Raw genomic sequence first — 15081 nt, forward strand, 5'->3', positions numbered from 1 at the left:
CAGATGAGCTTTACATCAAACTTGTGGCAACTGCCCTGGAAATAGTAGAATTACTGTGGGGTACGGGATACTCTGGAATACTGGAATGTTTCTTGAAAATGGAGAGTCTCCTTGGAAAAGCAGAAGAAAATTGATGACAGGGCTTTATCTAAAATTAACTTTTTAACCCTTCTTGAAAGCTATGCTGTCTTTGCACTCATTGAACAGTTGTGCCTCTCTAAAAGTGGGCTGGATTTTTCATTCACAGGAGTTCTGTGCTGGCACTCCACATTGTGGTACTCTCAGGGCCATTTGTAAAAATACACTGGGTAAAATCAGATGCCCCATAAATTAGCAGAATTTAAGCTGCTTCCACTGGATCCAGGTTCAATTCTACTGTTTTTCATTTAAACAATGTGGAGTTTTGAATGGAAAGGAAGAAGAGAGATATAGAAATTAAATTGTCACATACATAGCAAATATTAGCATAAGTATAGCTTCAGGTTACTGAACAGTTGTCTCAGACGTCAGAGAAAATAGAGTTTTGTTCATGACATGTAAGATACACATTGAAAAGTCCACCCTTAATCCAGCATGTAACTATTTGCCAGGAAATGCAGGTATTTGCTTTAACTATGGCAAATTTTGTAGGAATTCTTGGACTGTCATCTTAGGTGACAAACTGTAACTCATATTTAATTCTTATTCATGCCAGCAGGATGCATATAAAAGTATACACATACCTACATGGATGGACTCACTAGTGGTATTTGGGGCTATTGCAAAATTTAAAAGTTTCTTAATTTTAGACCTGCCTTTGTGAGACATTGGGCAGTCTCGTGTTAATTTGTTATTTTACAACACAGTGGATTGGCTTCCTGATTTACTTGTGCAGTTGCATATCTGCAGTGCACCAGACTTTAGCTGCAAGTTTAAATTAAAATTTATATTTCAAAAATACAGGATTGGTGACATTGATACTCTGATTTCCAGGGCTTTGTGTCACCATCTCATAGCCTTGAAGTTGATGCCTAGAAGTTGTGTTGGACAGGGACTGTCCATGTAGGCTCTGGGCAGTGAGCCTGGTGACCTCAGGCTGCCTCCTGATGGGGACATGTCCAGGGCTAAGGAGTCTGTCACTGTAAGTGACCCTTGTCAACAACAGCACGAAGACCCTGAGTTTGGAGTGGACACGGAGGTACAGCACATCTCCACACCACCACACAGAGATAGGCAGCTGGCACCTTGCATCCTACCTCAGATCTGTCAGGCTCAGGAAACCCTCCTCTCCCCCCGGAGTCAGTTTGGGTTCAGAAATGGGGAAGCTGCTTTGATGTGGGGCGGTGTCCGATAGCAGCTGTGCCGTGCTGCACGGTTGGTTCTTCACAGCAAGGCAGGCTGGCCCTGCGTGCCAGACTCCTCTGACTACACAGACTCCCTTGGGGATTCTGACTTCTTTGAATTTCTTTTTTCTCTTCTCACCTGAGCTGAGGCAGGAGGAAGAGAAAGATGTGTTTAGTTTATTCTTGCTGCTGTCTCTGCTCTACCTTTCAGGCCTGTCAGTGGGGTAAGATACTCAAATGCTAAATTTGTATGAAAACACAGACTCCAAAAACTTCCATTTTAAAGTGCATTTTAGTTCAGCTTATAAGAAATGGGTCATTCAGTAGCCTGCTTTCTGGGTATTGTGTTAGTTGTGTTTTGTCCACAGCCTTATCTTTTCAACACAGACTTCCAGCTTTTAGGAAACCGGTTTGCAGGTCAGTCTGCAGGTACCTAAATATTTCTGGCTGTTTTAAAACTTCGTACCAGCTGGAATTAAGAAGAAGGTCTGAACATAAACATACACTACTGCTAACTTAATCACTTTATATAAACTCCCTTTGGATGATCTCTTTTGTCCCTCTTCTGGAGGGTGACATTTTTTCTCCCAATCTGTGGTGAGACCACAGTGAGCTATCTGACCACAGGAACTGCTGCACCTCTCTCTGCTCGCTGCAGATTAGGAGCATGGGAGGCATCTCTGGCTTCTCTTTTTTTTCTTTTTTTCCCCTCCCTGTGTCTTACTTGCAGGATGGTTGAAAAAGGACAAGGTTGAGATATTTCCTGAATGTTGCACTGTGCCTTGCCCCACGTGGTGCACAGAGGAGGTGCGGAGAGAGGATGAAAAGAGCTGTGGGACAAACTTGGCTTTTGTGACATGCAACTGCTCAGAAAACAGAGTGTCAATGGAGATCAGGGCTTCAATACACTCAGGTTGGAGGAGGCAGGGCTGTCAGATTTTCCTGCACCAGCCTGTGGAATACTTGCTGCTCCACATGATTTCTGTTTCTGTCTAGAAAAGTCTTTTTTACAGTAGGAAAAGCATCCTATAAATATTCTGTATTTATTATTTTGCTAGAGTTTATTCAGTATGTTGAACTTAGATCAATAAAATGAGGAGAAGGGGGGAAAATACCCCAAGATAAAAGAAACTTGGAGAGCTGTGCATTCCAGAATAAACACAGCACTCCTTGAATTGGTACAGGCACTGTTTGTGCCTGGCTTCCCAATAGGGGTTCTTGCACATCCAGTAACTTTGTTTGTATTTTGTAAATTAGCAGATGGCTCTTTGATACAAAGGAGAATGTGTTCCCACATCAGATCGAGTATCTCTCTTCCTCTCTTTCCCCTCCTCTGGTATGAAACAAATCAAAGAAGACACAACCACAGTTGCCAAAAGTAAGGCAGATATGGAGCAAAGAAAAAAATATGTGTAAGTTAACTGTAAAATTCAATTGACACTGACTGCAGTAAAGCAAAGAATAAAACTGATACTCAGATATCAAACACTTCTGAGCTCCAGGTACAGCCAGGTCACTTTGTGTAACCCTTTTTTCAATTTCCTTCTTGCAGAAGTTGCCTAAATATCAGCTGGGGGAATTACTCGGGAAAGAGTCACTGCTGAAGTGGGAGAATAATTTTGTACCTGTCATATAACCATTTCATAGAATCATTTCATTTGAAAATGACCTTTAGGATCATCAAGTCCAACGTGTAACCCAGCACTGCCAAACCCACCACTGAACCATGTCCCCAAGTGCCACATCTAGACATCTCTTAAATACCTCCAGGAATGGTGACTCAACCACTTCCCTGCGTAGCCTGGCCCAGAGCTTCACAACTCTTTTGGGGAAGAAATTTTCTCCAATATCCAACTTAAACCTCCCCTGTTGCAACTTGAGGTCATTTCCTCTTCTCCTGTCACCTGTTCGCTGGGAGCAGAGCCCGACCCCCACCTGGCTCCATCATCCTGTCAGGGAGTTGTGGGGAGCAAGAAGGTCCCACCTGAGCCTCCTTTTCTTCAGGCTGAGCCCCCCTGCTCCCTCACCATTCCTGGTGTTCCAGACCCTTCCCCAGCTCTGTCGCCCTTCTCTGGACCTGCTCCAGCCCCTCACTGCCAGGGTGGAGCCTGTGTCCTACTTGGTGATGCATGCAAGGCATCGTGCCTATTTGCCAGAAGTTGAGCTTGATCTTGGCTGGAACTTCAAGGCAGTAATTTCAGTAAAGTAACAGCAATTAAATGAGACACTTAGAGACTACATCTGGATAAAGCATATTCCCCATTGTTCTAAAAATCCTCTTTTTAATTGCTACTCTGAAATTTCTTTGGAAATATTATTGCTGCATTAGTCAACTCTCTCCTTGTTTGCTTGAACTCTTGTCTATATGGATAGCATGATGATAAATTATTATGTGTTTCTTTCTGCTTGTGTGTGTAAACTAAATATGTAAGAGGAATGAGTGTTCTTTAGGGCTGGCCTTCACTTTTTGATCTATTTGTACAAGACCTGGTATTCTTGGGTCCTAGTCCATGATTGAACTGTACAAGCACAATGGCACTGCAAATAAATAAATTGCTACCCTGAAGATAAAATTGTATTTACTTGCACTTTTCCCTACAGGTCTTTGCACCAGAAGTCTTAAATGAAAAAGTACTTCCTCTGCTATTCCTACATCTTCTGTATCCGTGTCTGGCTCCACTGACCTGACTGACAGTGGAGTATTTGTCTTTGGCCCTAGTATGTGTGAGGAGTCCAATAGCTGTGATGGTTTAGAACAAATGAGTAAAAGGCTTTGTTCTCCTGAAGCTTTGCCAGACATGGAGCTTGTGTCCAAAGGTGGAACAAGGTATGGCTGCTTTTCCCTTGAGCACTGGGTAGCAGTTAAGGGGAAAATTTGCCAAAATACTTACACAGAGACTAAAAGGGTAGGATAAAACCAAGATGGATTTAATGCTCATTAACAACAAGTATTACTCTAATCAGAGGAAAAAAAATAAGAGAAAAATTTGCATTATATATAGGAAAAATATGTACCATGGAAAAGTGCATATCCAATACTAAGCATGGGCACAAGCCCAACCCTTCTTGTTTTACAATCATTGAGAGAGTCTCCTTTGACTTCCAGGGGACTTGAATGAGATCCAGCTCCAAATCTGAGTTTCTTAGCTCATGAATACTCCTCTTGAAATTAATGACATTTCTCTAACTGGGAAAGTAAGACAGATTTTTGGTAGTACATCTCTTGCCCTCAGCACTTCATCATATGATTTGAGAGAGTGCCATTTCAAGGTAATGCCTGGTATTGACATGCATAAATCTACAGTGATTTATTCTGTTTTCTAAGGATGGGAGTCTTAGGACAAATATAGGGAGATAGCTGAACTATCTGGAGAAGTCTAAGGAGTCACCAATCTACTCTCTAAATGTTCCTAATATAATTCATCGTGTGAACAGGAGATAAATCATACATTGGATTAATTTGCTCATTTTGAGTGTTTAGTGACTAATCCATCCATGGGCACTCCTCCTTCCTGCTTTGTATTTATCACCTGAGTATAATTGTGTAGGTATTTGTAAAGGGTAAATCAGACTTGAGAAATGGGAATGTGTCTCTGCACATTGCAGCTCCGTGTCCTGAGCAGTGATGCAGCTGAGGCAGGTCACAGAGATTCCATGGGATTTCTACAGCGGTTTTTTTTGATGAACATGTAAGACCTTTTCACTGAATACAGTGTGTTCTGAGTTAAAACACAATTCCTGACTGTTCCTTTGACATGCAAGTGTGAAACTAATTTTCTGCCACACAGAAAACATGAACGGTGTAAAATTTGCATTTTTCATGAATATTCATTTAATATTTATAATTATTTTAGTCTTGCTTACATACTCCTCTTGTTTTCTAATATTCAAACCAGCTTTTTAGTAATTAATTTGAATTCTGGTACTAGCAAGTGGCGTCTCCTCTGAAGCCTATTACAAACATGGCACATGTTCTAAATTGCATAATAAATAATCGTCTAGAACGGTGACACATTCAGCAAAATGGCTCTACTCCTGTTTGACAGGGTGAACGCCTATGTGCTTTTCAAAGCAACTAGTTTAGCACTCTTCATTTACAAAGAGGGAAGGGAGAGGAGAGAGAAATGCTACTCTGAGAACAGCTTGTCTCATGTTGACCTACTTTCTCCACCAATCTGCGTGCAGCCGGAGCTGCTGTTGTGTTGACACTACGTATCCAAGCTAAAGCAAAACCAGCAGAATCCGTGGCCTTAGAGATTGGCTCTAGAGATGACAAAAGGCCTTCTGGGTTTGATATGGCTTTTGGATGTGCAGGCACGGCAGGACTGGGATAAAGCGAGCTGATTTTCAAAACTGACTCCTGTGCCTCCCCTTTCCTGTGAGATCTGAAGTAGATTTTGCTCGCCTAACAAGGCAACTCTGTGTCTAATCTCTGAGGTACATTTATGTCTAAAGCAGGTGGTGTTGGTCCAGGGAGGGTCTCCTTATCTGCATGGGAGATGTGGTCACAGAACTAAATTTTTTACTCTTATCAGCATTTTCTCTCCTGCCAGGAAAATCAGAAAACAAAGAAAAAGGGGTGTGCCTATGAGAAATGCAGGGATGCCCGTTTTTCATCCCTATCTTTGATTCCCTTTCAGTCCCTAGAGATTATTTGCAGAGGGTGAAAATCAGGGTAACCATAGAGCTCCCCTAATCTCATACAGAGGGGAGAAGTTCTGCACTGAGCCTGCAGACCAGGAAAGCAAACCTTTTTTTGTATCTACATATCTATGCAAGGGTTAACTTTGTACTTGTTGGAAATGATTGGATCTGGAGGTTCAATTCATGATCTTTGGGTTTTGTTTTTTACTAGCTATCATTAATTTTTGAGAGGACATCATTTTTGATGCACTTCACATCTACAACTGTTACGGTCCACAGTGGGAGGAGGTGCTGCTACCTCTTGAGAAATGGGAGTAAAAAAATATGTTGTGTTGATCTGCATCAGTTTCATCATTTCAACCAATGTTTTCACAAAAGCTGATCCGTGCTGTACAAAGCAAATACTACTTCTTTGCCCCTGAGAGCCTCATGTCCTTTAATGGAAATGAATACAGTTTTATTCTTAGCAGCTTCTTGCAGAAACCTCCAGTAATGTGACTTTTCTCCAAAATGTCTTTTTTATGACTAGTTGTAACTTAAAGCAAGAACCCTGTTAATTCTGAGGAGAAAGATGCTAAAACTTTTGTTTCAAAACCATGACAATTCCTTTACACCTTTCTGAAGATTTCTTTTTACAGTAACTTTTTTTTTTAGTTTTTTTGCATCTCCTCTAACAAGGGTATCTGTGATAGGACACTGGAAAGATGTCTTGAGATCCATTTATTTATTTAGGTCCTAAAGAAATTAAGTTGACCTCAGTTTAGTAGAGCAAATAAAATAATGAGACAAACCAGAACCTTTAAAAATACCTAAATCAGGTCTAGTAGAAACTACTTATTGCTGGGTGAAATGTTACTGGGACTTTCTGGTACTTTTTGCTGGAGCCCTTGGGGGCAATTACAGCACAGTGCAGTGGCACAAGAACATCAAGTTCACTAACCTGCCTCACTCTGTGTCACTCTCATCCCACAGCATCCTGACTTCTATGAGCTCTTGTGATCTGCTTTTAAAGTGGAGTGAAGCCAGCAGCATAGGATGGACTATGAGTCCTTGGGTAAAGCCAGCCCAGAGCACCAAGTGTAGTTGTTACACTGAACTTCTTTCTCACAGAGATTTGGAGATTTTAAAATTCACTTAATGCAGCAGGTTCCACTTCTCCCAGGAACACACAAGTGGGTAAAAGGTTGGCATTTGTCATTCTGCTGAATCTGTGTTCTGGGGTAGAGGCTTTCCTCTCCTCCCCGTTAAGACCTCTCTGCTGACACTGCCTATTGCTAAATGCTTCTTGGTTACCCAAATTTGCCAGCTGATAAGTCGTGTAGGCCACTGGGGCAGGAAGCTTCAGGGGCTGTTTTCAGTAGCTGCTCCCTGGTTTTGAGAGGCTGCGGTTTGAGGGTTTGGGTTTGCATGCGTCTCTTGCAATGCTGAACCTCACTGCCTTGAGAACACCTCATGATCCAAAAGTTCCTACACCTCTGAGCCATGTAATGCAATTGAGAGCTCTGAGGTGGTAAGAACTGCTGTTATTCTAGCCCTCAAAAACTCAGGTACTTTTTGTTGAATTGTCTGAATGTATGCTTGATAACTGGCATAATGCCTGTGTCCTTTGATTTCAATTAGGGAACAACAGCTTTCCCATTGATATCTGTTAGGAATTAGGTAAAGTCAGAGGTAAGACACTGGAAGGAAAGTGATGATGAAAATATAGGTGGATCAGGTGAGTTTTAGACATCAGGGAGAATCACAGCAAAATAGATTGGTTCCCTATACCTGCTATTTCTTTTGTCTGTGCTATTTAATATTTCTCATTAATTTACATTTATTTTTAAGCTTTTTTAAGCTATTTCAGAAATTCTTGTAAAGTACAGATAGTGGTGGGAACCGAGAGTCATGAATTCTAGTCCTACCTTTCTTTCATCCTTATTTGGGGATGTCTGAGCTTGAGGAGCCAGGACAAAGTCCAGGCTCTCCATGGTGTCACAAGACCTGTGCATGAACACCTCTCCCTTCCTTACCTTGACATCTATGGAAACCCACAGCTGAAAATGCATTTCAGGCTAATCCAGATAAATCAACCAGGTGTCTTGTCTGAGTAGTCTGACTGTCAGGACCCTCCTGCTCTACAGAATGCTGAGGCAGCTTGCAAAAAGCTTGGGTAAGGTGCTTAGTCCTCCTGCTTCAGTTTACTGTGCTGTGCCAGTAGTCATAACTCTCACTGACTGACACCAGGATTAATTCCTCAATGTCTGGAAAGAGATTTGAGAACCTAAAGCAATAATTTTACAATTATGCTTAATCAGCACTGTGCATTTAATGTTTATGTTATTGTATGAATGTTCATTGACAAATTAAGGACACATTTTAATACTCCATTAGAAAAGTCAGTAAATATAAAGTCTTTGTTCATCAGTATGTGGTTTATGACCCTGTACCAGCAATGTTCTACCTTGTCTTTTATGGATGTTGACTGGAGGGACACGATGCTTTAGTGAGTTCTCAAGCAGCAAAGTTCACAGCCCAGTTCCTTCTCAACATTAGAGGATTGATTTGATTGTGGTGGGTTTACTTCTGCTGAAAGCACAATCAATACCTTGTATTTTCAATACCATGAAGATAAAAAAGCGCATTACATTTTTCAGCAGTCGTATCACTTCCAGCAGGAATAAAACAAACAAACCTTTCTAGCTGTTTACATGAATAGACTTTCAAGTGTATCCTCTAGTTCCCCTGGGAGGTTATTTTTAAAACTTACATCATTGGAAGACAAAAATGAGTTAGTGAAGTGCCTTTTTAAAGTATTCAGTGAAATACAGGTTCCCATCCTGCCGAAGTCAGCTGCTGCACATGGACTCTGTGTGACCGGCACCGGACTGGTGACCAGACCTGTCAGAAACCTGGGCTGCACTGCCTAACATTGCCCATGGCCTGCTTGTACTGGCTTTTGTCTCAAGCAATGGGTGTCTGTTCAGAAGGGCCTTCCCTTCTGCTCAAAGCTGACCACCACAAGGGTCCACCATGGAGGTCTGGTTTGGGGGTGCTGCACACGAGCTGTCCTGGGCTGCCCCTCTGCTGTGCTCAAGTTCTTCTGGGTGCTGTGAAAGCTGGGACCAACCGTGCAGGCACAATTAAAACCATATCTGGAACTTGTGTGCTGCACCTAAAGTCTCTAATTCCTTTAGTCACTCCAGTAAACCTCTTCCTGCAACAAGCATCCACTAGGAGTTGCTCCTGCCCAAAAGAGACCTGTAGGAGAACATCAGTGTCAGAAAGGTTAAGTAACTCAGTCCATAATTGCAAGGACACGTCTATAATTTCAAATTCTCTGTGCAGAATAGGAAGGCTTTTTTTTCCCCATCAGAGCATGTGGCAATAGAATCTGGCCATCCTGTACAAGTCTTGTAAGTGTAATAGTTTCCTCATTTGACACAGATTTTCAAGCCAAGGTGATTAGTAAGTCATAAATATAATGCTAAAGTGATCCTTAAAATAAACAACATTCCTTGATTTTAAAATCCCGGGAGATGAGGTTTAATTTCTCTAACCAATCTGGGAATGTAAAAGATTTTCCTGCAGTGCCTTATTGATATAATTTGACCTTGCTCAGCACTGGAGCTCCCTGATGGAGGTGTGGGGGGAGGAGGGGTGTGTGGGCACACATGCAAAGTGCTCTTACTATGCCTGTATTCAAATTCTAATTCCATATTCTTGTAAGACCGATCTCACTGGGAACCAAAAATAGCACAGACGGAAAATATGCTCACAAGATGATTGTCACACAAATAAGAGGAGTTTCTCTTTAACCCATTCTCTTATCAGCTGAGCTCTCTGCAGGCTCCTCATCTTCTGCTGGTGCTTTGCTTTAGCCATTGGCCGAGAATCTATTCATGAAAAGCAGCAATTTAACGGCAATAAATATCTCTGTGGTTGACAGTGTGCCACTAAGCTGGATTTAATGAAGTGTGCTTACCTTGTTTTAACAATATAAAAGTGTTGCTTCAGCGACGATAATTCGCTGTCTTTGTAACAGGGTGTGTTTGGAGTTCTGGTGAAACTGTTTTTCTGGGTCTTTTCTAGCTTTTAACATGCCCTGTTACATCTGCTTCTGCTCTGTTCCTTTCAGTGAGATAGCACAAAATGCATGTCTAACCCAGGTTCTTCCTGCCAGTCACAATTTCCTGTAGAGAAAGAGAAGGTGAATTATTTGTGATGCCTTTATTTATTTTTATTACTGCTGAACACACAAGCCTTGGTTTTGAAAGAGACTGGGCTGTGTTAGGCATTATAAATACACAGAATAAAAAGGTTTTCCTTTCAGAAAGCCTATCCTCTATGTAGTGGAGGGGGATGACAGAGAATGCTGGTGGAGGGTGCAAGAAAACCACAAAAAAATTTTATTCAACACACAAAGCAGCCGAGCAGTTGTCTTTATATAGGCACTGGCCAAAGTAGAGGCATGAGGAAGAGAAAACCTGAATTCACTTGTTCAAAGCTCCAGTGAGTGGTGTGACCTGGCAACACCTGCACATCTGAGGTGGAATCTGATCAGTGCAGGAAACAGATGCACCAGAGAAGGGGCCCAAAGGGTGGAGAAGGGGCCCAAAGGGTGGAGAAGTGGTGTGTTAGAGAAGGGGGAGGTGACAAAGGGAAAGAGGAGATTTGATCCCATGGGCCCCATTTTATCCAGGTTGTTTTGGGGGAAATGCACTCTGTGGAGTGTTAACAGTGGTCTTCAAATGAGCTGTTCTGTCAAGATGGCATTTTACAGTGGTGTGTTAATTCCTGGATTTCCATGATAGATATTTTCATACGAATAAAAGCTGCCATCCTGTTCTTTCATTTGAATTTGTTTATAGATTATGAAGAAGAGCTGATGGTTGCATATTTACCACACAACAGATGTTCAAAGTTCTCAGGCACATCATCTGCCCAATTGCCCATGGCTTTGTCTATTCCAATTATTTTTTCCCATATGTACACATTGGGTCGCATTCCAGCTCTGAGACAAAGGGGTTTATTTTTTTATTCCTCTCCAGAACTACTGAGGTCCTTCGGGCTTCTCACAAGGCCTGTCACATCCCAAAGAGACCCAAAAACTTGCCCATGGCAGTAGCCTGTAAGGGAATGACTGACAGGCCCCCAGTCAGATTGTCTGGTGATACCTCTGCTATGAAGCTTTTAATTTTGGGTGTGATCCTCAGCTTGCTCATGCTGCTTTATTCCAAAAAGGATGCTATCCCTTGGATATTCCACCAAGGCTCCCTCATTCTGGCTGTCAGAGAACTTGGAAAAAACAGATCCAGGAAGTTGCTGGACCAGCTAAAGTGGGTAGAGTATATGGGCAGAGCTTGAGTGCAGGAACAGAGAGGGGATGAATGCTGCCCCCAGAAAAGCAAATAAGTTTTTACTGTCATAAGCAGCTGAAGAATTGCTATCCTCCCTTCTTTTTGGGTATGATAACCTTGGATGTCTCTGTGAGACAAGGGCTGCCAGTGAACCTCAACGCTGAGAGGGATTTGGGAGATACACTTCCCTGAGAAGAGAAGATGCTGCTGCGGACCTGCCTGGTGATACCTTGGCTCTTCCTGAAGCAGGGTGAGCTGTCTTCTTGGGATTTGGAAGCAGGCCCACACGTTTTCCTTGCAGGCTGAGCTAATGTGCTGCTCAGGTCCCCTCTGTGTTTTTGTGTCCTTGGCAGGAGACTGTGCTGAGCAGCGCTTGCTGCTGCCGCTCTGGTGAGAGCAGGTGAGGCAGGAAATCTCAGAGCAGCCACACTGGTAGTGGAGCCCTGACTCAGAGCGATGCAGTCCTGCAGGGAGTGAGATGCCATCAGAATGCAGAGTAGGCTGCAAAAACGTTGCACAGAGCAAAGAGAACACAACGAGCTCAGAGCAGCCGGGTTTGACATTGGACAATCAGCCAGGCACGGTGCAGCCAGCCTGGGATCATCAGCCATGCTGAGAGGCAGGGATAATTAGGCAGACACAGAGATACCCTGCAGATATCCTTCTGCAGCTCTTAACTATTCTTAGGAAAGTTTTCCTAATATATAGCTTTTATATTGCTCCCTCTGAATTAAATGAATTCCTATGTTGTCGGTCTCATATTCTTGTTTACCATGTAGGAAGATCCTATCATATTCTCCTGAGCCTCCTCTTTTCCAGACCGAGCAAATAGTGAAGAATTCAGCCTTGCCCTATAGGAGAATATTTTCCTTTAAAATTTGTCTGCATTTTTGGTAAAATTTGATGTTCCAAATCTTACCCTAAGAGAAGTTTCACTAATGCTTAATGAAAGGGAATAATTGCTTCCGTCATCTGACACAGATTGGTCGTATTAATACATCATTGAATGATCTTTGCTTTCTTTGTTGCAGTGTGTCAGTGTTGAGTCATATTCCACCTGGGGTCCTCCATAACTCTCAGCACTCATTTTGCAGTACTCTTCTTTAACCAGTTTTTTTTTTTTGCATTTGTTCATTTGACTTCCTCTTCATTTCCTGCTACTTCCCACTTGCTTTTGTTGAATGTCTTGACTTGATCTAAGGGTCTTTATTCTATTCGTCAAGACTGTTCTGAATTCTAGGAGAGCCTTTCAAAACAGTTACAACCTTCCCCAGCATCTGCACCTTCTGCACTGTCCTTTCTATCAACTGAGTCACTTGTGAGAACACTGAATCGACCTGGATTCAGGACAGGTCCTTAGGGGACCTTGCTTGATACATCCTGCTACTCTCAATAACTGTGGGAGGAAAAAATGGTGTTTGAGCAAAAGCTTTGGCCTTAATTTGGGCATTAGGGCAGCTCATGCTGCCATGTGAAGCAAAGCCTTGGCTTCATAAAATGGGATGAACACGAAAATACACATGAGCATCATCTGTACAAACTGTCCCAGTGCCTTTGCCCTGCCCAGCACACAGTGCCACGCACCGCCTTCGCTCCCTCAATCCACACACTGTCTCGAAGGGGGTTATAAATATACATCCTCCTTCAGTTGGAGAAGGAAGAAGAGGATGCAGATGGGTGAGAACTGTTCCAGTGAAGCTCGCACTCTCGCCCGGCGCATAATGAGATCAGAATGCAGGCAGGAATGTGTGGAGGAGTGGAGCTGGCAAGGATTCACCAGTCTGAATTATTCTAAGCCTATTCTATCCGTAATCAAACCATTTTGCTTCTTTATTTTATGTTTTTTGGTGTGAAAGGTGCTTTATGGAGCTTTTTCTGTTGGAACATAAAATTCAAACTCTTTTTACTACAGGAGAAAATTCTAGTTGACAGGATATTTCTCTTTGGGTGAGTTTTTGGTGGGCTGGGCTTCTTGTAGTATCCTTTGCTCTGGTTATTTCAGAGCACTTGGCATTTCCCTGCTATGTAGCCAATTTACTGAATGCTGGAAAGTATGAAATTGGATCTTTAAAAGGATCCTGGATCATTTCTGATGCTAATATAAATCTAAAAAAAAACCCCAAACAGAAAAGGGGTGGGCAGACCCATATCACATGAGTTATCCAGACTTGTTTACATCCTGATTTGCAAAAGATACAGCTTGACCCCAGTGTAACCTTGAAGTCTACACAGGGAGAGGAAGTACTATGTAAATTAGAGAAGCCAAAACAAAACAGGCAGACAGAAGCTGAGTGTACAGAACAAGCCAGGGAGCCACTCTACAAACACTTTGCTAGGGAGCAGAAATGTGCACAATAATTTGGGTTTGTTTTTTTTTTTTTTTACTTTCTGGGATATAAATGGCTGTGAAAAAAGCCTTTGCTACGAAAAAATGGCCACACCCATTTTCCACAGTGTAGGAACAGTGTGTTTTCCTGCACCAACCATGCCCTCCCAGCGAAGTCCCGCCTCACAGAGGACCAGTTCAGAGTGCCCAGGGAAACATCCTTGTGCCCAAGCTTTTTGGCTGCAATCTAAATGGGTTTTAAAGATGACAGTGGTGTCCCGAGGGCCCTGCCAGGGGACCAAAGCAATGCACACTGCCTAAAAAATGCTTAACAGCGAATGGCTGCTGGTGGTGAGCAATTCTTGTATTAGTCACTCATGGTGTATAAAGAAGGGGGAGAGCAGACCAAAGGCTGTGCATCATCCAGGAGTTCTTCAGCACCACTGGGGTCATGCAGTTCACTCTCCAGTTGTGCACTGGGACACACTTGTGTGGCCAACCCATGAAGAGACTGAGAAACAGATCTAGAAGGAAAATAATGTCATTTTTGCAGTGAGCTAAAAGATTTCCACCCCACTTAACTTTTAGCTGTTCCTAACTCTGTACTTCCACTCCTGAAATTCCAGCCGTGGCTGAGCCTCTCCACGCTTTTGACACTGCCTGGTATCTTCCTCTTGTGCCTCACTGGCACTGTGGTTTAGAGAGTGGAGTCACCTGAGGACTTCTGTGAAGTGATGCATCATCACTTTCAGCTCCCTCACAGGATCTCGTGACCTCAGAAGCAGCACAAAGGAGGTCAGAGCATGGCACCTGGCACAGCACCAGCTGCAGGTTGGCACGGCAGCAGCTGAGTGTGTCTTGTGTCTAACCACAACCCCACTGAGCTGCTCGGTGTCTGTGGGTGCAGCTTTCTCAAACATTCCACCATGTTAAGAGAGTGTTATTCCCTGCCTTGTTATTTGGAATTGATTTTAGGAGAGGGAAAGTGATTCCCATGCAGTCACCTCTTGGCTCTTGAACCCACAGAACTGTTAATCTCTGAATTTCAATCTCTGGATGGAGGACAGAGCGCAGCAGTTGTGAGCAGTGTTTTAAGCCTGGTGGAGCAAAATTGTTTCGTCTGCTGCAGGCAGAGGCAGAGCCCAGTAGAAGTATGGCTTGTGGCCAGCACCGTGTTCACAACCAGCAAAGTTTCGGAGGCAGCAATGAGGTAAAATGGGCTCAAAAAAGGAGATAACTCCATGCTCCTGAATTGCAAACATCCTTCCCAAAATCTCCATTAAAACAAATTCTAAGCCCCATTACTTTACTGCAGTGACTGGGGAGAGTTCTTATCCAGGTGAGCATTGTCTGCTTCCAGGAACAGCCGGTTTTCTTTCACCTGACATTAAATTTATTGCTCCTGAAGAAACCAGAGTTGTTCATGGAGCAGTATTGACCTGAGTTG

This window comes from Corvus moneduloides, chromosome 12 (assembly GCF_009650955.1).
Source record: "Corvus moneduloides isolate bCorMon1 chromosome 12, bCorMon1.pri, whole genome shotgun sequence".
NCBI classification, from domain to species: domain Eukaryota; kingdom Metazoa; phylum Chordata; class Aves; order Passeriformes; family Corvidae; genus Corvus; species Corvus moneduloides.